The 20,346-nt window shown below is 56.9% G+C and overlaps 1 pseudogene; it reads left to right on the plus strand.

The window, feature by feature from the left end:
* The first annotated feature begins 12,475 nt into the window (after positions 1-12,475).
* On the plus strand, positions 12,476-20,020 carry LOC127025980 (antigen WC1.1-like; annotated as a pseudogene).
* Positions 20,021-20,346: the final 326 nt, after the last annotated feature.

Consider the following 20,346-nt stretch of genomic DNA (forward strand, 5'->3'; position numbering starts at 1 on the left):
TGGGCTGCGTGTCAGCTGCCAGGGCAGGGACATGTCCCAGCTCCAGCTCATTTCAAGGGACCTTCGCATGGGGCTCTCCAGGGAGGAACGGGCAAGCTAGCACTCCTGGGATGGGGCTCTGGCCTGAGCTAGGCCCTTTCCCAGCTGCTGCTCCCAGCACAGCAGGATCTGAAGCAGGGGCAGGGGCTGTTTCCTTCCCTTCCTGACACAGCCCTGGTGCAGTCCCAGCCCTGTGGTTCCCATGGCACGGGATGGCTGGACACTCGCACCTTGGGCTGTTGGATGTGCCCGGTATAGGAGATGCTCCGTGCTCCTGGTCCACACAGCAGGGTTCAAGGCATGAAAAATCCATTTTCCCCCACTACAGCCGGCCCTGTCCTGTGACGCACCGCCACCACAGTGACGTGACACCTGCAGTGGAGCCATCCCTCATATATGGTCATCGAATGGCGCTGGAGAAGTTCATTGGAGGGCTGGGCTGTGTCGGAGGGGAGATAGCTCCCGATTATGTCTAAAAAGGTGCTGCTGCTTTGATTGGCTCCTCCTGTAGCTGGGCTGGCATCTGCAGAGATATATTGCCCTCTCGTCATCATTGTCCCATGAGTCCACAGGAGCTGTGGCAGGGAGTGTGGCGCAGCAGGGATGTGCTGGCAGGGCAGGAGGCTCAGGATGGGCCGAGAGGGAGTCCTGTCCCTCAGATGCTGTGGCTGCTGCTCTGGGTACAGCTGTGCAGGGGTAAGTGCTGACTGCCTTGTCCCACAGCCCAGGGCCAGGGGCTACCAGGGTGGTCATCAGGATCGCCTGGGAATGGGGTTTCTTTGCAGGTGCTACTGAGACGAGGGGCAGAAGGGGCTCAAGTCCATGGAGCCTGTGCCTTTCCCTGTGCCCATGTGGGTGGGAGAGAGTATCTCCTTTTCCAGGGCTCCAGTGTTTTAGGACAGCCTGTGCCTGGCTGCATTCATAGACGGCCTGTCGTGGGGTACCCTTTTGGGACCCCCTGTTGCCCAGCACTGTGCCTCTGGAGCCAGTGGTGGCCTAGCTGGTGATGGCAGCCCCCAGAGATCCCAGAGCACTGCCAACCTCTGGGGTAGCCCGGAGGGTTTGTGTGCTGCTCACTGCCCCTTGTTCCAGGGGAGCTCTGACCCCATGAGGGCAGTGTGTACCCCACAGAGAGACTGACGCCAGGGATGAGGAGAGGACATGGGCTGGGGAATCCTCGGATTTGTCTCGGTGCTCCCTGGGAACTCAAAAAGCCATGGGGTGGGTTTGGATGGTGGTGGGGCAGGTGGTTTGCACAGGAAGCTGCAGGCCTGGGTACACAGGGCTGTTGAGGGGTGCTGGGCTGGGAGGAACGGGTGCCCAGTGCAGGGCTGGGCAGATATGGGTGGGGGGCATGTGGCCATTTGGTGTGGGAAGAGGTGCCTTGTGCAGTGGGATGGCATGTGATGCCCAGAATGTACGCCCCACACTTGCACTGGGGACAGCCTAGAGGGGAGTGGGCTCCCACCCCATTACCTCTGACTTGGCCCAGGTAGGGGTTTCCCCCAGACCTGCAGTGCTGGGGCTTGGCACTCTCCTGACCCGCCCATGTTGATGTTCAAAGGTGCTGCGGAGGTGAGGCTGGCGGATGGTGGCAGGCGCTGTGCTGGGAGAGTGGAGGTGAAACACAGGGGCCAGTGGGGGACCGTGTGTGATGACTACTGGAGTATGAATGATGCGGCAGTGGTTTGTAAGCAGCTGGACTGTGGGTCTGCTGTTGGAGTCTCCCAGTAGCACACTTTGGGCAAGGATCTGGCCCCATTTGGATGGATGATGTTGGCTGTAATGGCACCGAGTCTGCCTGTCTGACTGCAAACACGCAGGATGGGGTAAAAATAACTGTGATCATGGTGAGGATGCTGGAGTGATGTGTTCAGGTAAGGGGTCAGTCTTTTGCCTAGCTTTGGGGCTGGGACGAGGGGAAGGGACCTGCCTGTGCCCTCAGGGAGCAACAAGCAGATGCTGGAGCTGGGTCCAGTGTGGCCAAGCACACTGCCAAGCTGGGACTGTCATTGCTGATATAACTGATTCCCAGGGAAAGGCCAGGGGGAGCCTACCCCGAGGTGAACTAAGTCTGCCACGCTGTCTCAGCCCCGCCTCAGTTGGTGTCTTGGGCTGCAGATGAATCCTCCATCCCTGACCCAGGGTGTCCATTGGGCTTCATCAACCTCCACCCATTCTGCCAGTTCCCAGCCAACAATGCTGAGGGTCCCTTTGCTGGAAACACCAGGTGGGACTTGCTTAGCACCCCAGGTCTTGGAGGACTGGCATGAGATGGCTGGTCACGCTGGGTTATTCCCCCTCACAGATATGAGTACCTTGACTGAACTGAAGGGACTTTTCAGAAAGGATGAGTGCTGGGCCCTGGGCAAAGGAGCAGGGTGGCCACAAAGCCCTTCGCTGCCTGTCCCAAGGGCTCAGCTGTGTGGTCAAACAGTGTGAGGCCTCAGGGCTTGGTGGCTGCTTGACCCTGGCTGCTCCCTCCCACATCAGCACACTCACAGGCTGGCAGTGGGAAATCCCTGGGGCTGTGACAGCCCCGCGGGACATGACCCTGTGCAGCAGCAGCTGACCCACTGCCCAATCTCTCCTGCCTGCCCACGGCTCCCCACACTGCCCATGACACGGGGACTTTGGCAGCACTTCCTGATCCTCATCAGTGCGTGCTGTTACCCTCTGAGTAAGCGTGAGGCCAGGGGGTCATGCAAGTCTCCAGCCCCTCTGTCCGGCCATTGGCTTTGGACCTGTGCACCTCCAGGCAGAGCAGTGTGTCCCTGGCTGAGGACACCCCTCCAAACAGGTATCGGAGGGGGTCTGGACAGGCTCCAGCCATGATAACCATTTCTGTGCTCTGTGACATCTCCCACCTAAAAGGAACCTCCCAATCCTCCAGAAACAGCCCTGGGATCAGGGTGTGCTTCTGGTTGCCTCAGGGTGATGGTCTTGCCTGGCCTGAAGCTCTGCAGGGGCTGAGCAGGCTGCAGCAGTCAGTATCATCTGGGCCACTTCTCCTGGACCTGAACTGCTCCCACCACTGTGGTGCTGGGGGGACCATGCCGGGCAGCACAGGGCACCTTGTGTGGGAGCAGTTTGTCTGAGCAGTACCTGTGGCTGTGAGTCTGCAACAGACACATACCCTCGAGTGCTGTGATGGTGTAGAGAAGGGGTGCAGGGGGGCCTGGATGTGTTTGTGTCACCAACACTCCCCAACAGCTTCCTCTGGATGTGCAATGGGCAGTTTGGTCACAGCTTGCTTGGAGGTGATGCAGGATGTGGGCATCTAACTGCCAGAGGGCTCTGGGAACTGCCAGGTGTTTGGGTTTCTTCCAGGATTTGTCCGTCTGGTGGAAGGGAAGAGCCGCTGCTCAGGACGTGTGGAGATCCGTGACGGGGACCAGTGGAAAACTGTCTGTGCTTCACACTTTGGTGCCAAAGCTGCTGACGTGGTCTGCAGGGAGTTGCAGTGTGGCAGAGCCCTGCCTGTCAGCTGAGGCAGCTCACTTTGGAGAAGGGATCAGTGCCAGTGTGGGACGGAGAGCTGCAGTGTGTGGGGAATGAATCCCTCCTCATCTCCTGCCCCAGGGGGTCCTCCAGGGAGCAGCCCTGCACCCACGCAACAGCGCTGTTGTCACCTGCACACGTAAGGACTCAGGGAGAGTGGTGTTGAACACTGGCGGTGAGCTCCAGCCTGAGGGGAGGCAGGTTGTGGCTGTGGGGACAAGGGAAGTGGGGTGTCTGTTCCCACAGGCTGGCAGAGAGGTGACCTTCCTGGGGGATTCTAGACAAGGGCAGGGCTGGGCTGATGCCCAAGGGACAAGGAGGGGGCATGGGTTGGGAGGGCTCACTGGGATCATCGTGTTGTTCCGCAGGGGACACAGCAAGACCTGAAGGCAGAGGATAAGCTGGGAGGAGCCCGGGGCAGGCTGTGGTCCAGGGCAGCTGGGGGCCCTGGGAGAAGCAGCAGTGTGTGCTTGGGGGAGCCCTGGGGGGCAGGTCTCTTCTCAGGGTGCTGGGTGGGGAGGAGCAGGTGCCCTAGGTGGGCATGGGCCAGGGGCAGGTGGCAGCTGGCCGTTGGGGTAGAAGGAGGTGCCAAAGGCTGTGGGGCCACAAATGACCCAGCAGGGCCACAACTGCACACCCCCAGCCTTGCGCAGTCCCGTGGGGATAGAAGGGACCCTGCACTGCCCCGGGGACAGCCTGGAGGGGAGTGGGCTCCCACCTTGGCACCTCTGACTCCACCCGGGCAGGGGTTCCCCCAGACCCCCAGTGCTGGGGCTCGGCACTGTTCTGACTGTCCTGTGTCAGTGTTTGAAGGTGCTGTGGAGGTGAGGCTGGTGGATGGTGGCAGGCGCTGTGCTGGGAGAGTGGAGGTGAAACAACAGGGCCAGTGGGGGCACCGTGTGTGGTCACTACTGGGACATGGACGATGCGGCAGTGGTTTGTAAGCAGCTGGACTGTGGGTCTGCTGTTGGAGCTCCTCAGTACGCACAATTTGGGCAAGGATCTGGCCCCATTTGGATGGATGACGTTGGCTGTAATGGCACCGAGTCTGCCCTGTCTGACTGCAAACACGCAGGATGGGGTGAACATAACTGTGCTCACACTCTCGACGCTGGAGTGACATGTTCAGGTAAGGAGACAGCCTGTACTCCACCTTGGGGCCAGGGTGGGGGAAGGGACCTGGGTGTGCCCTCAGGGAGCAAGAAGGTGTCGTGGTTTAACCCCAGCCGGCAGCTAAGCACCACGCAGCCGCTCGCTCACTGCCCCCCACCCCTGGGATGGGGGAGAGAATCAGGAAAAAAAACCTCGTGAGTTGAGATAAAGACAGTTTAATAGGACAGAAAGGAATGAAAAACAATGATAATGATAATAATAATATGACAATAGTAATACTAAAAGAATTAAACTATACAAAGCAAGTGGTGCACAATGCAATTGCTCACCACTCGTTGACCGATGCCCAGTTAGTTCCCGAGCCGCGATCCCCCCTCCCAGCCAGCTCCCCAGTTTATATACTGGGCATGATGTCATGTGGTATGGAATAGCTCTTTGGCCAGTTTGGGTCAGCTGTCCTGGCGGTGTCCCCTCCCAGCTTCTTCTGCCCCTCCAGCCTTCTTGCTGGCTGGGCATGAGAAGCTGAAAAATCCTTGACTTAGTATAAACACTACTTAGCAACAACTAAAATCATCAGTGTGTTATCAACGTTATTTTCCTACTAAATCCAAAACACAGCACTATACCAGCTACTAGGAAGAAAATTAACTCTGTCCTAGCCGAAACCAGGACAGTATCCACCCCTTATTCTATACCGTCTACATCATGTCCAGGTCCCACACTTTCCAATGCATTTTCAATTAATCACCACCACTTTTGCTGCCTTTTAATACATATACACACAGATATCATTCCCTTAATGTATAAGCCTTTAAAATGTCCATTTAAAATGTTCGTTGCGTTCATTCAGTCCATGACTTTGGACTCCATCTATCATAACAGTCTGTCTGGGCAGGAGGGATGGTGTGAAGTCCGCTCAGTCAGCAGAGCAGGATCCGGCTTTGGTGCAGTACAGCGGGCAGATGACATTGGGCGCAGCAGGAGGATGGTGTGTAGTGTTGGATTGTTGCATGCTGCAGTCAGTCCTGGTTCCATCACTACTGCACTTCACTTGGTTTTATCAAAGTTCATTCTTTATTAATCTAGATAGTTCTTACTGTAATACTGTTGATATAGCATATAACAACTATAGTAATGATGACATACAGTGGCAGGGTTATATAGCAATTAACATAATACAATTTAATTCACTGGCTATTCTCACCTAAAATCAAATCCCCTTGAGGCACACATCGGACTTCCCGTCTTTCCGCATCACCCACCAAGTGCATCCAGGTCCTTGAGCAAAAGCAATCCCACGAATGGGTTTTCCTTTGCCTGAGGCAGGAGTAACCCAGACTGTCTTCCCTAGCATATTTTTTATGTGCACTACAGGGACCTTATCCCCTTCTACAGTACGTAAAAGTTCTGACTGGGCAGGGCCAGCCCGATTGGCAGATCCTCTAGTGTTGACTAACCAGGTGGCCTTTGCTAGATGTGTATCCCAATGTTTAAAGGTCCCACCACCCATTGCTTTCAATGTAGTCTTTAACAACCCATTATATCGCTCGATTTTCCCAGAGGCTGGTGCATGATAGGGGATGTGATACACCCACTCAATGCCGTGCTCTTTGGCCCAGGTGTCTATAAGATTGTTCCAGAAATGAGTCCCGTTGTCTGACTCAATTCTTTCTGGGGTATCGTGTCGCCATAAGATTTGCTTTTCAAGGCCCAGGATAGTGTTCCGGGCAGTGGCATGGGGCACGGGATATGTTTCCAGCCATCCGGTGGTTGCTTCCACCATTGCAAGCACATAGCGCTTGCCTTGGCGGGTTTGTGGGAGTGTGATATAGTCAATCTGCCAGGCTTCTCCATATTTATATTTCAGCCATCGTCCCCCATACCAAAGAGGCTTTAACCGCTTGGCTTGCTTAATTGCAGCGCATGTTTCACATTCATGGATAACCTGTGCGATAGTGTCCATGGTCAGGTCCACCCCTCGATCACGAGCCCATCTATATGTTGCGTCTCTTCCCTGATGACCTGAGGTGTCATGGGCCCACCGAGCTAAAAATAATTCACCCTTATGTTGCCAATCCAGATCCACCTGAGCTACTTCAATCCTAGCAGCCTTGTCTACCTGTTGATTGTTTTGATGTTCTTCAGTGGCCCGGCTCTTGGGTACGTGGGCATCTACATGACGTACTTTCACAACCAGTTCTCTAGCCGGGCAGCAATATCTTGCCACAATGGGGCAGCCCAGATGGGTTTACCTCTGCGTTGCCAGTTACTCCGCTTCCATTGCTGCAACCACCCTCACAGAGCATTTGCCACCATCCACGAGTCAGTATAGAGATAAAGTATTGGCCATTTTTCTCGTTCAGCAATGTCTAAAGCCAGCTGGATGGCTTTCACCTCTGCAAACTGACTCGATTCACCTTCTCCTTCTGCAGTTTCTGCAACTTGTCGTATAGGACTCCATACAGCCGCCTTCCACCTCCGATGCTTTCCTACAATGCGACAGGACCCATCAGTGAACAGGGCATATTGCCTCTCATTTTCTGGCAGTTTATTATACAATGGGGCCTCTTCAGCACGTGTTACCTCCTCCTCTGGTGATATTCCAAAATCTTTGCCTTCTGGCCAGTCTGTGATCACTTCCAGAATTCCTGGGCGACTAAGGTTTCCTATTCGACTTCGTTGTGTGATCAGTGCAACCCACTTACTCCATGTAGCATCAGTTGCATGATGTGTAGAAGGGACCTTCCCTTTGAACATCCAGCCTAGCACTGGCAGTCAGGGTGCCAACAGGAGCTGTGTTTCAGTACCAACCACTTCTGAAGCAGCTCGAACACCTTCATATGCTGCTAATATCTCCTTTTCAGTTGGAGTATAGCGGGCCTCAGATCCTCGATATCCCCGACTCCAAAACCTAGAGGTCGACCTCGGGTCTCCCCAGGCGCTTTCTGCCAGAGGCTCCAGGTAGGGCCATTCTCCCCGGCTGCGGTGTAGAGCACATTTTTAACATCTGGTCCTGCCCGGACCGGCCCAAGGGCTACTGCATGAACTATCTCCCGTTTAATCTGTTCAAAGGCTTGTTGTTGCTCAGGGCCCCATTTAAAATCGTTCTTCTTCCGGGTCACTTGATAGAGAGGGCTTACAATCATACTATAATTTGGAATATGCATCCTCCAAAAACCTACAACACCTAAGAAAGCTTGCGTTTCCTGTTTACTAGTCGGTGGAGACATAGCTGCTATTTTGTTGATCACATCCATTGGGATATGACGACGTCCGTCTTGCCATTTTATTCCTAAAAACTGAATCTCCTGTGCGGGTCCCTTCACCTTACTCTGTTTTATGGCAAAACCGGCTTTCAGAAGGATTTGGATTATTTTCTTCCCTTTCTCAAAAACTTCTTCTGCTGTGCTGCCCCATACAATGATGTCATCAATGTACTACAGGTGTTCTGGAGCTCCACCTTTTTCCAGTGCATTTTGGATTAGTCCATGGCAAATGGTGGGGCTGTGTTTCCACCCCTGGGGCAGTCGATTCCAGGTGTACTGGACGCCCCTCCAAGTGAAAGCAAACTGTGGCCGGCACTCTGCTGCCAAAGGGATTGAGAAAAATGCATTAGCAATATCAATTGTGGCGTACCACTTGGCTGCTTTTGACTCCAGTTCATATTGAAGTTCTAGCATGTCTGGCACAGCAGCACTCAGTGGTGGCGTGACTTCATTCAGGCCACGATAGTCCACTGTTAGTCTCCATTCTCCATTAGACTTTCACACTGGCCATATGGGGCTGTTAAAGGGTGAGCGAGTCCTGCTGATCACTCCTTGGCTCTCCAGTCGATGAATCAGCGTATGGATGGGAATCAGGGAGTCTCGGTTGGTGCGATATTGCCGCCGGTGCACCGTTGTGGTAGCGATCGGCACCTGTTGTTCTTCAACCCTCAGCAACCCCACAACCGAAGGGTCCTCAGAGAGACCAGGTAAGGTGGACAACTGTTCAATTCCCTCCGTCTCCAAGGCAGCTATACCAAAAGCCCACCAATACCCCTTTGGGTCTTTAAAATACCCTCTCCTGAGATAGTCTATGCCAAGGATGCATGGGGCCTCTAGGCCAGTCACAATGGGGTGTTTCTGCCACTCATTCCCAGTTAGGCTTATTTCAGCCTCCAATACAGTTAGCTGTTGAGATCCCCCTGTCACACCAGAGATACAGATGGGTTCTGCCCTTTTATAACTTGATGGCATTAGAGTACACTGTGCACCGGTATCCACTAGAGCCTTATACTCCTGTGGGTGTGATGTGCCAGGCCATCGAATCCACACAGTCCAATAAACCCGGTTGTCCCTTTCCTCCACCTGGCTGGAGGCAGCGCCCCTCTAATCCTGGTCAGAGTATTTGTTACTCACTTCTTGTAAAAATGAGTTAGAGGTCCCTTCAAGAGGCTCAGAAGACCTTCTACTTTGTCTGGAAACCGGAGTGGCATCTTTCCTGGAAGAATCCCCTTTTCTGGTTGTTTTTCCTTTCAATTCACGTACCCGTGCATCTAGGACCGAGGTAGGTTTTCTATCCCACTTCCTCATGTCCTCTCCGTGGTCACGCAGGTAAAACCACAGGGTACCCCGTGGTGTATACCTTCTATATTCTCTCTCTTGATCAGAGGAATGCTCACTCCTAATAGCTGAGATATTGGTCTGTACAGGTGGGGAGTAGGAGGTTTTGATCAGTTCGATCAGTTCTTCGGACTTTTCGGACAGTTTTTCCACAGCCGAGACACAGGCTCGTAGGGATGAAGAGAGATTTTCTTCATATTGCCGGAGTTGGCGAGCCATTTCATCCACTGTCGGTGCCTCTTCATCTTTCCAAGTTAGTACTGCCAATGGGTTGGCATACGATGATGGTGCGCTCCGTACAAACTTCTGCCACATGGGTCGTGTGCATTGAACTTCATCTGGATCTCTGGGTAATTGTAAACTGTCCGGGTCATAATAAATCATCTCTAGCACGGCTAATTCCCTCAGGTACTGAATACCTCTTTCCATGGTAGTCCACTTGCCTGGTTGACATATAACATCTTCCTTGAAGGGATACCTTTCCTTCACACTTGACAGGAGTCGCCTCCAGAGGCTGAGGGCTTGTGTCCCTTTTCCAATCGCCTTATCAATGCCACCTTCCCTAGCAAGTGATCCCAGCTGCTTGGCTTCCTTACCCTCTAATTCCAGGCTACTAGCCCCATTGTCCCAGCATCGGAGCAGCCAGGTGATAATGTGCTCACCTGGACGACGGCTGAAATCTTTTCGCATATCCCGCAGCTCACTCAGGGATAGAGATCGGGTGATTACTTCTGGTTCTGCCTCTTCCTCCTGTTCTCGTGATGGCCCTGGTTCATCTTCATCCTTCGCTAAACGAACTGATTTTTTTGTATATTTCTTCTTCTGTATAGGAGCGACTGATATTGGCACAGGTTGGTTCTCTGGTTCAGCCGCAGTGCCTGTTGCAGGGGTCGGAGTAGCCGCAGCGCCTGTCGCAGGGGTCGGAGTAGCCGCAGCGCCTGTCGCGGGGGTCGGAGTAGCCGCAGCGCCTGTCGCGGGGTTAGGAGTAGCTGCAGCGCCTGTCGCGGGGGTCGGAGTAGCTGCAGTATCTGTTGTGGGGGCTGGAGTAGCCGCCTTGCGTGTCGCTGGGGTTGCAGTAGCCGCTGCGTCTGTTGCAGGGGTTGGAGTAGCCGCAGTATCTGTCGGTCTGTTTTCCCTCCCTTCCCCCTGAGAGTGCTGCACAGTATCGAGCAGTGTTTGGTAGATGCTAGCCAGGGCCCAGCACAGTGCGATAAGTTGTGCCTCTTTGGAATCGCCACAGCATTTTCCTTTCAGATAGTCTATCACTTTATCAGGGTCCTGTAGTTGTTCGGGAGTGAAGTTCCAAACCATTGGAGGTGAGAAGTTCTCTAGATACCTGCCCATTTTCTCCCACATGCCATGCCACCCATGGCTATTAAGCCTCGGGGCAGATTTCCGAAAGGTATTCTTAAACAGTTGTTTAACCTTAAACAAGACCTGGAACACATTCAGGAGACATAACAATAGGAACATGCTGGTTTGAACATCCCAAGGATATTCAAAATTCTCAAGAGCTACTGTAATTTGCCTGGAGGAGAAGGGGAAGCTGAAGAAATGTGTCTCCCCTGTGGCTTGGCTCTCCGATGAGAAAAGGTACAAGGTGTAATTATTAATAGTTTCTGATAGACGGCTCCCGAAGTACGGAGATGACGGCAATGCTGAGTACAAATACCAGATTAGTTTCACGAGCAGCAATTCTATCGTATCGTAAGCCAGTGTTACAAAGTAGAACAACATGATAACTCTGGCCCAGTTCTCACGGGTGATAAACAGCACAACAGGGAGCATATACTGCAAGTAAGGTATTACATACTGCACCTTTAAGAACAAGTGCACCAACTTTGAGAGCAAATACATCAACATTGTGACCAGCAACTATTGAACTAATATAATGTATGTTTATAACAAATTTGTTCTAACACATTCCAGTCAGATTTGTCGTTATCTCAACCCGTCGTGCCCCACGTTGGGCGCCAAAAAGGACTGTCGTGGTTTAACCCCAGCCGGCAGCTAAGCACCACGCAGCCGCTCGCTCACTGCCCCCCACCCCTGGGATGGGGGAGAGAATCAGGAAAAAAACCTCATGAGTTGAGATAAAGACAGTTTAATAGGACAGAAAGGAATGAAAAACAATGATAATGATAATAATAATATGACAATAGTAATACTAAAAGAATTAAACTATACAAAGCAAGTGGTGCACAATGCAATTGCTCACCACTCGTTGACCGATGCCCAGTTAGTTCCCGAGCCGCGATCCCCCCTCCCAGCCAGCTCCCCAGTTTATATACTGGGCATGATGTCATGTGGTATGGAATAGCTCTTTGGCCAGTTTGGGTCAGCTGTCCTGGCGGTGTCCCCTCCCAGCTTCTTCTGCCCCTCCAGCCTTCTTGCTGGCTGGGCATGAGAAGCTGAAAAATCCTTGACTTAGTATAAACACTACTTAGCAACAACTAAAATCATCAGTGTGTTATCAACGTTATTTTCCTACTAAATCCAAAACACAGCACTATACCAGCTACTAGGAAGAAAACTGACTCTGTCCTAGCCGAAACCAGGACACAAGGGGACGCCAGAGCAGGGCTCAGTGATGCTGGTCTAACTGCTGAGCTGGGACGATCATTGCTGATGTCCCCGGTCCCTGGGGAAAGCCCAGAGGGACCCTACCCCAGGGTGAACTAACCTTGCCACAGTGCCTCAGTCCCCCTCAGTCAGTATCTTGGGCTGCAGATGAATCCTCCGTCCCTGCCCCGGGGTGTCCACTCATCTCCACCCATTCTGCCAGTTCCCAGCCAACAATGCTGAGGGTCCCTTTGCTGGAGAAAGCAGGGGGGACTTGCTTGGCACTCCACACCTTGGAGGAACAGCATGAGATGGCTGGTCCTCCTGGGTCATTCCCCTTCACAGGCATGAGTACCTCAAGTGAATCAAAAGGGCTTTTCAGAGAGCATGAGTGCTGGGCTTGAGGAGTGGAGCAGGGTGGCACACAGACGTTTGCTGCCTGTCCCCAGGGCTCAGCTGTGTGGTCAAACAGTGCGAGGCCTCAGGGCTTGGTGGCTGCTTGACCCTGGCTGCTCCCTCCCACATCAGCACACTCACAGGCTGGCAGTGGGAAATCCCTGGGGCTGTGACAGCCCCGCGGGGACATGACCCTGTGCAGGCAGCACTGACCCACTGCCCAATCTCTCCTGCCTGCCCATGGCTCCCCACACTGCCCCATGACATGGGGGCTTTGGCAGCACTTCCTGATCCTCATCAGTGCCTGCTGTTACCCTCTGAGTAAGCGTGAGGCCAGGGGGTCATGCAAGTCTCCAGCCCCTCTGTCCGGCCATTGGCTTTGGACCTGTGCACCTCCAGGCAGAGCAGTGTGTCCCTGGCTGAGGACACCCCCTCCAAACAGGTATCGGAGGGGTCTGGACAGGCTCCAGCCATGATAACCATTTCTGTGCTCTGTGACATCTCCCACCTAAAAGGAACCTCCCAATCCTCAGGAACAGCCCTGGGATCAGGGTGCGCTTCTGGTTGCCTCAGGGTGATGGTCTGCCTGGCCTGAAGCTCTGCAGGGGCTGAGCAGGCTGCAGCAGTCAGTATCATCTGGGCCACTTCTCCTGGACCCAACTGCTCCCACCACTGTGGTGCTGGGGGGACCATGCCGGGCAGCACAGGGCACCTTGTGTGGGAGCAATTTGTCTGAGCAGTACCTGTGGCTGTGAGTCTGCAACAGACACATACCCTCGAGTGCTGTGATGGTGTAGAGAAGGGGTGCAGGGGGGCCTGGATGTGTTTGTGTCACCAACACTCCCCCAACAGCTTCCTCTGGGATGTGCAATGGGCATTTGGTCACAGCTTGCTTGGAGGTGATGCAGGATGTGGGCATCTAACTGCCAGAGGGCTCTGGGAACTGCCAGGTGTTTGGGTTTCTTCCAGGATTTGTCCGTCTGGTGGAAGGGAAGAGCCGCTGCTCAGGACGTGTGGAGATCCATGACGGGGACCAGTGGAAAACTGTCTGTGCTTCACACTTTGGTGCCAAAGCTGCTGACGTGGTCTGCAGGGAGCTGCAGTGCGGCAGAGCCCTGCCTGTTGCTGAGGCAGCTCACTTTGGAGAAGGGATCAGTGCCACGTGGGATGGAGAGCTGCAGTGTGTGGGGAATGAATCCCTCCTCATCTCCTGCCTCAGAGGGTCCTCCAGGGAGCAGCCCTGCACCCACGCGAACAGCGCTGTTGTCACCTGCACACGTAAGGACTCAGGGAGACGGGGGCTGTGCCAGGGGTCGGGGAACAGAGCAAGGAATGTGCTAGGCTGGGTGTGGGGACAGGAGGGATGATGGCATTGTCTGCAGCATGAAAATAGTTGAGAAGGAGAAGAAAGGCATGCTGTTCCTCTGGCCTCTCCCCCAGCTCCTGAGGGTACAAGAGCACCAATCCACCCTCTCTCCTCCTCCTCTGTCCCCAGAGTACACAGGGTTCAGGCTGGTGAACGGCAGCACAGCATGTGCAGGGAAGGTGGAGGTCCAGGTGCTGGGGACCTGGGGGACCCTCTGTGCCTCCCGCTGGGATCTCTCGGATGCCCACGTTCTCTGTCATCAACTCAACTGTGGGTTTGCTGAGGCCATTCCTGGAGGAGAGCATTTTGGGAGAGAGACTGGCCCTGTCTGGAGAGACTCCTTCCACTGTGACGGGACTGAAGCCCACCTGGCACAGTGCCCAGTGATCACCCTGGGGGCCTCACCATGCTCCCACGGGAACACTGCTGCTGTCATTTGCTCAGGTGAGTGCCGGAAAAATGCTGCATTAACTCCATCTGCCCTTTGTGTGTGACACGGCCACCCAAAGCAGGGGTCCCATGGCAGTACCAGGCTGAAGTTCTCCCTGGACAAACCCTGGCATCCCCAGGAGCCATCTGGAGGGCTTTGCCTGCTCAGACTGACCGCTCTGCTTTGGGAGAGCTGAGCACTGAATGGAGGCAAGCATCTACCCCCAGGGCAGTGCCTTAGCCCCAGCGCCACCACCAGGCCTAGGCTCCTCTGTTCTCATACTGTGGGACGAGCCCAGGACAGGGCTGCAGGGCTCTGCTCCATCCCTCTGGCTGCAGACAACCACATCGCATCCCCGCAGAGAGCCCTGCAGAGCCCCATCCCACCAGCCAGGCAGGAGCTGCCTGGGTGCTCCCAGCAGCAGCAGACCTGGGTGTGAGCTGCAGAGAGGACCCGGGCTTTGCCCTCACTTCTCATCAGCAAAAGGCTCAATCTTGTCCTGTTTGGTCAGAAAATCCCCCCTCGCCCTGCTCCCTGAAGGATGCCCTGCTCCCCAGTGCCGCCGATGGCTGTGGTATCTCTGTTGTCCCCAGGCTCAGCCGGCTTTGCATCCCTGCGGCTGGTGGGCGGAGGGAGCCGGTGCGACGGACGAGTGGAGATCTTCCAGCATGGGATGTGGGGCAGAGTCTTGGATGATGAGTGGGACATGCAGGAGGCCAGTGTGGTGTGCCGGCAGCTGCGGTGCGGAGAGGCAGGGACAGCCTACAACCCCCCAAAGCCTGAGCGAGGGACGGGCCCCGTGGGGCTGCGAGGGGTCCGGTGCGCAGGGCACGAGGCCAACCTGGCCCTCTGCAACACCTCCCTGCCTGAGAGTGCACCGGCAGCAGGGGTTGCGGAGGATGTGGGAGTCGTTTGCTGGGGTGAGCGGCACTGCATGGGCCCCCCAGGTGACGGGGTGGGTGGGCAGCCAGGCCCTGACAGCAACTGGGCTTTCTACCCACTACAGGGAGCCGGTGGGTCCGGCTGGTGAACGGGACTGGGCGCTGTGCTGGGAGAGTGGAGCTGTACTACCAGGGCACCTGGGGGACTGTGTGTGACGATGGCTGGGACCTGTCTGATGCCGCCGTCGTTTGCCACCAGCTGGGCTGTGGAGGGGCGGTGGAGGCGGCTGGCTCTGCTCGGTTTGGGGAAGGCTCTGGCAGATCTGGCTGGATGGCGTGAACTGCTCTGGGGCTGAAGCTGCTCTCTGGGACTGCCCTGCTGGGCCCTGGGGCAGCACGACTGCGGGCACAAAGAGGACGCGGGAGTCATCTGCTCAGGTGTGTGCCAGGACCTGTGGTGGGAGCCTGGTTCCTGGGGAGGCCAGGACACAAGGAGAGCCGGGCATGGCCAAGGCTGTCCCTGACTGCCTCTGAGCTCCTGCCCGAGCCCGTCCTGTGGACACCCATGCACGGGCACCCTCAGTCCCACTGGGGGTCCCTGGGGAGCTCAGCAGTCCCCGAGGGTTAGCGGGAAGGGCAGGGGTGTCTGTCCGTCAGGGACTTCTCTCTGCCCCTGGGTGCAAGGGGGACATGCTGGCCCTGCCCCTGCCCGCCTGAGGGCCTGGGGGGTGCAGAGGTGTCCTGGCTCCCACAGCCCCACACCAGCCTGTTCCCCCTTGGTGCCTTTCCTCGCAGAGTTCGTGGCCCTGAGGCTGGAGAACAGCGACGGCTGCTCGGGCGCCTGCAGGTTTTCTACAACGGGACATGGGGGAGCATTTGCTCCAACTCGATGACTCTTGACACGGTGTCGCTGGCATGCAAGGAGCTGGGCTGCGGGGATGGAGGATCCCTGGAAACACGCCTGCCCTACGGCAGGGTGTCTGGCCCTGCCTGGCTCGATAACGTGCAGTGTGGGGAGAAAACCAGCTCCTTCTGGCAGTGTCCCTCCACTCCCTGGAACCCGCAGTCATGTGAAGACCTGCGAGATGAGACCCACATCACCTGCAATGGTAACTCAGAGCCACCTGGGCACCACTGTCACCCCAGCTCCTGCTCCCTGGTGGGCACGGCCAAACACAGAGAAAGAGCTTGGAAGGGCTTTTCCTTGCCATGTCAGACCCTTCTGCTGCTGGTGGCACAAACGTGACCCCAGCCACCCACGTCCAGCAGCAGTTGCCACCCAGGTTGCCAGCAGCACCTGGGGAGGCAGAGGCATCTCCAGGTGAGGTCTCAGAAGAGACCAGACAGGGTTCAGAAGATCCTCCCCTCCATGGACACCCTCCTGCTGCTCTCTGAACCAGGGGCCTTTTGGGGCTGAGCAGTCAGGGTCTCCCCACAGTCCTGCGTCTGTCCCCTGAATGACCAGGGTTCGGTTGCTGCCGTGACCAAGATGGCACAGGGAGGCGCAAGCAGAGCTCAGCCCTGCTCTCTTCTGCACCATCCCCTGAACCAGCCCCTTCACCACAGTGTTTCCTTCTTCAGGGGGACGCCCAGAAATGCCCCCGACCCCGTTGGCCCCGTGCCCCAACTCCACGAGCTGCACAGGTAGGGAGCTGCTCCCCTGTGTACCCTTGTTGTCTGGCAGGGCTCTGCCTGCTGTCTCAGTGCCATGGGAAGTCTTTGCCTTCTCCAGCCAGGGAGAAGATTCGTGCAGTGGGAGGCGAGGACAGGTGCTCGGGCAGAGTGGAGGTCTGGCACCGTGGCTCTTGGGGGACGGTGTGCGACGATTCCTGGGACATGCGGGATGCTGAGGTGGCATGCAGGCAGCTGGGCTGTGGCCCCGCAGTGTCTGCCCTGCATGAGGCTGCGTTTGGGATGGGGATGGGCCCTATCTGGCTGGAGCAGGTGGAGTGCCGGGGGACAGAGCTGTCTCTGCAGGACTGCTGGGCCCGTCCTGGGGACAGCGGTGCTTGTCGGCATAAGGAAGATGCTGCGTGCGCTGCTCAGGTGAGTGGCAGTACTGGGACCCCTTGCTTGGGTCTTGGTAGGAGCTGGGGAAGGCCTTTTGCCCACTTGGTCCTGGCATGGGCCCTGACCTCCCGAGAGCAGGAACATTGCTGTGGAGTGCAGGAGGCTGGTGTCAAGTGCGGAGCAGCCTCGGTGGATCTGGACGTCCTGCTGCCACTGCCGTGGGGCCCTGCAGCCCCAGGGCTATCCCCTGGGCTGCCTGTGCCATCCTGCCTGCCGCCCAGAGCAGAGGCGCTGGGCCCTGTCCCGGCCTCCCTTTCTAGCACTACAGGAGGGGCAATTTGGGGGGGATGTGTCAGGGGCATCTCCAGACACACACAGGGTGTGTTGGGGAGGAGGCTCCCCGGGACCCGCACAACCACCCTCTCAGCCCAGCTCTCCTTTGCCTCTTCTGCAGCTACACCCAGGACGGCAGCATTCCCACCCCAAGCAGGTAACTTGTCCTCCCCCGGGGCTGGGTATCCCCGGGGCCAGGCTGTGAGCCACAGCTGGATGGAAGGGGCTCCTTGCTGGGGTGTGAAACTCCCAGGAGGAGGCACTGGGAGGGTGGTGGGGGTTAGGGAGGGTTGTAATTTACTCAGCAGGGTAGAAGCTTGCCCATCACTCACCCCTGGGGCACTCCACCCCTTGCTGCCTTGTGTGATGGGGGTCAGGACTGATGCTGCCTCCACCTCTCCCAGGCCTGGTGCTGCCCCTTCCATGTTCTTGCCCATGCAGATCCCACTCGAGGCCGTCTGACTGGCAGCGGGAGAGTCTCAGTGCCCGTCATCATCTGCATCATCCTGGGGGCCCTTCTCTGCCTGCTCCTGGCCCTCCTGGCTGGGCAAGTGCTAAGCACCAGGACTGGGCGCAGAGGTGGGTCCTGCCACAATGGTGCCAGGGGAAGATACCTCCTGGAAGGGCTGTGGGGTGCTGCGGGATGTCAGTGAGGGGCACAGGCAGAGCTGAGGGGGTGGGACTGTGTGCTGCCACCTGTCCCAGACACCACCCCAGTGAGTGCCTGGCCATGGGGCACCAGCAGCAAGGGGTGGAGAGAGCCCAGAGGTGGGGGGAGCTGGCCAGAGGCAAGGAGAGAAACGGGGAGAGTGGGGCTCGGGGAGATGTGAGCAGAGGGGAGATGGCCAAGGCTGGCAGTGCTCAGGGTATTGGTGGAGGGCGCTCTGGGGCAATGGAGATGCTAGGAGGAGCGTGGGGCAGTAGGGTCCATTTCCATGGTGTCAGGCTCCCAGCCTGTCCCTCTGCCCAGCCCTGCCCACCCACCAGCAGGGCAGGGGCCCTGCTATAGACCCGTGGGGCAGAGAGAGGGCAGCTCCAGGTGGGAGGAAACATGGGAGCTGCTCCAGGGTCAGACAAGGGGGCATGACCCAGGGGCCAGAGGGGCATGAGCGCTGTCTCCAAAGGGATGATGTGAGGGTGATGCTGCCCCAGAGGATCTGCACAGCAATGTTGCCCTCACCGGGGATGTGGCAGCCATGCCTGGACAGTGCAGTGGGGCTGTGCTGTCGGAGCAGTGCTGGGCTGGCCCAAGGAAGAGGTTTGGGGGAGCACAGTGGGGTCCCATTGGCTCTCTGCCTGTCCCTCTGCCAGCCCTGCCTCTATCCCCAGGCTCCAGGAGAGCTCAGGAGCTCTTCCCCGAGGCTGTGTACGAGGAGATCGGTTACAGCCCAGCATGGGAGAAGCAGGCGAGGTTTGGTCGCTCAGGTGGGTGTAGGTCCTCCCTGGAGGCACATCTGCAGGACACCTTTCCCCTGGCCCTAACCCAGAGCTGATCCCCTGAAGCCCCCCAGCCCGTGGTCCCTGCAGCACTGGCGCCATGTGGTGTGTGGGGAGAGCATCCAGGTCCTGGGCCCAGGAGAGGAGCTTTCTCCCAACCACCTTTCACCGTCCCAGCTGGACAGCCCCTCTCTTTCTGCCCCTGCACCCCATGTGACACCCAAGGAGGGAGGGAAGGGGCTGTCCTAGGGCACCTCTGGGAGCACCTTTGAGACAGGGTTTGTGCCAGGGGAGCAGGGTAAATTCCCAGCCTCCTCCCCATGCAGCCCCAGCTCTGTGGGTCCCCCTTCCCCAGCAGCGCTGACCATGGGCCAGGTCAGTGGGGCTCGTTCCATAACACCCGCTGTGCATCTCTCCAGGCTCTTCTTCAGAGGAGTCCCTGAGCCAGCTGCAGCCCTCCCCTGGGCTCAGCAAGGAGGAGGATGGTCTGGCATCAGCAGCAGGTAACAGGGGCAGGAAGGGCTTCGTCTCCCTGCAGACATGTGTTGGACAGAGGTGTCACTGAGTGTCAGCGTCAGAGATGGGGAGGACACGGGGGTCTCCTGTGGCGCTGCCAACACCAGTGTCTCAGCCCTGTGTCCCTGCGCCTCCTCCCGTCCTCTGCTCTGCAGGACTTATCTTCTCACTGTCACCACTCCCCTCTCCTTTCAGATGTTCTTGTCCTGGCCGCAGGTGAGCCAGCAGATGGCTATGATGATGCCAGGGAGGTTTCTGACCCTGGGGAGGACGCTGCCCCTGAGCAGGGCGAGTGGGAAATGTCCAGGGTGCCAGAGGAGGGAGCAGGGCCCAGGGATGCACCCAGAGGTGAGAGGGAAATTTAGCACTGCTGGTTCCTGGGTGCCATCCCTGGTGGCACCCGAGTCGCTGCTGTCCTGAGACCCCAGCCTCCTGGGAAGGGGGAACCTGCCCCAGGAGTTTTCCTTGGAGGGACTGGGGGTGGGAGAAGGAGCTGAATGTGGTGAGGAGCTGGGAGGAAGATGATGTACAGACCCCATGAGGTGAACTGCAATGTCCTGCCTTGCTGCCTGCAGGGGCCAGCCTGCGCTCCCGGACAAGTGTCGGGGTCCCCAGAGCTGAAGGAGACACCTTGTCCCTGTCCCTGGCGAGCATGGGCTATGATGATGCTGAAGAGGTGTCTCTGGCACATCCCCGTGAGGACACAAAGGCTGTGACAGTGGAGCTCTGTGCACAACAGTCCCTGAGCCCCAGGCCAGGAGAGCCCATCCCTGCTGTGCAGCTGGGTGCAGCCGGGACGGAGGAGAGGTCTGTGCAGCTGGGAGAGCTGTGAGCACATGGGAACTGTCTCCCTTGACCCATGGGCAGCAGAAACCGCCTGGAGTTTCCTCTATTTGTATTCCCCTCTTTCTGCTGTGCCTCCAGATTTCTTCTTATTAAAAGTCTCTGAGGGCTTTGACCCACAGCTGGTGCTTGCCTGCCCAGGTGGCGGGTGTCTCCCTGAGGCTCACCAGGGGGAGCAGAGAAGAAGGACATGGCAGTGCAGAAGGGGCGCAGGGTCGGGGTCAGGCTGTGGGGCTGCGAGAGCCCATGGTCCCTGGGGAATAATCCTGCTGACAGAGACATTTCCATCCTGCTGGCCACAGGCACTTTCGAGTC

This window comes from Gymnogyps californianus, chromosome 26 (assembly GCF_018139145.2).
Source record: "Gymnogyps californianus isolate 813 chromosome 26, ASM1813914v2, whole genome shotgun sequence".
In the NCBI taxonomy this organism is placed as follows: Eukaryota; Metazoa; Chordata; class Aves; order Accipitriformes; family Cathartidae; genus Gymnogyps; species Gymnogyps californianus.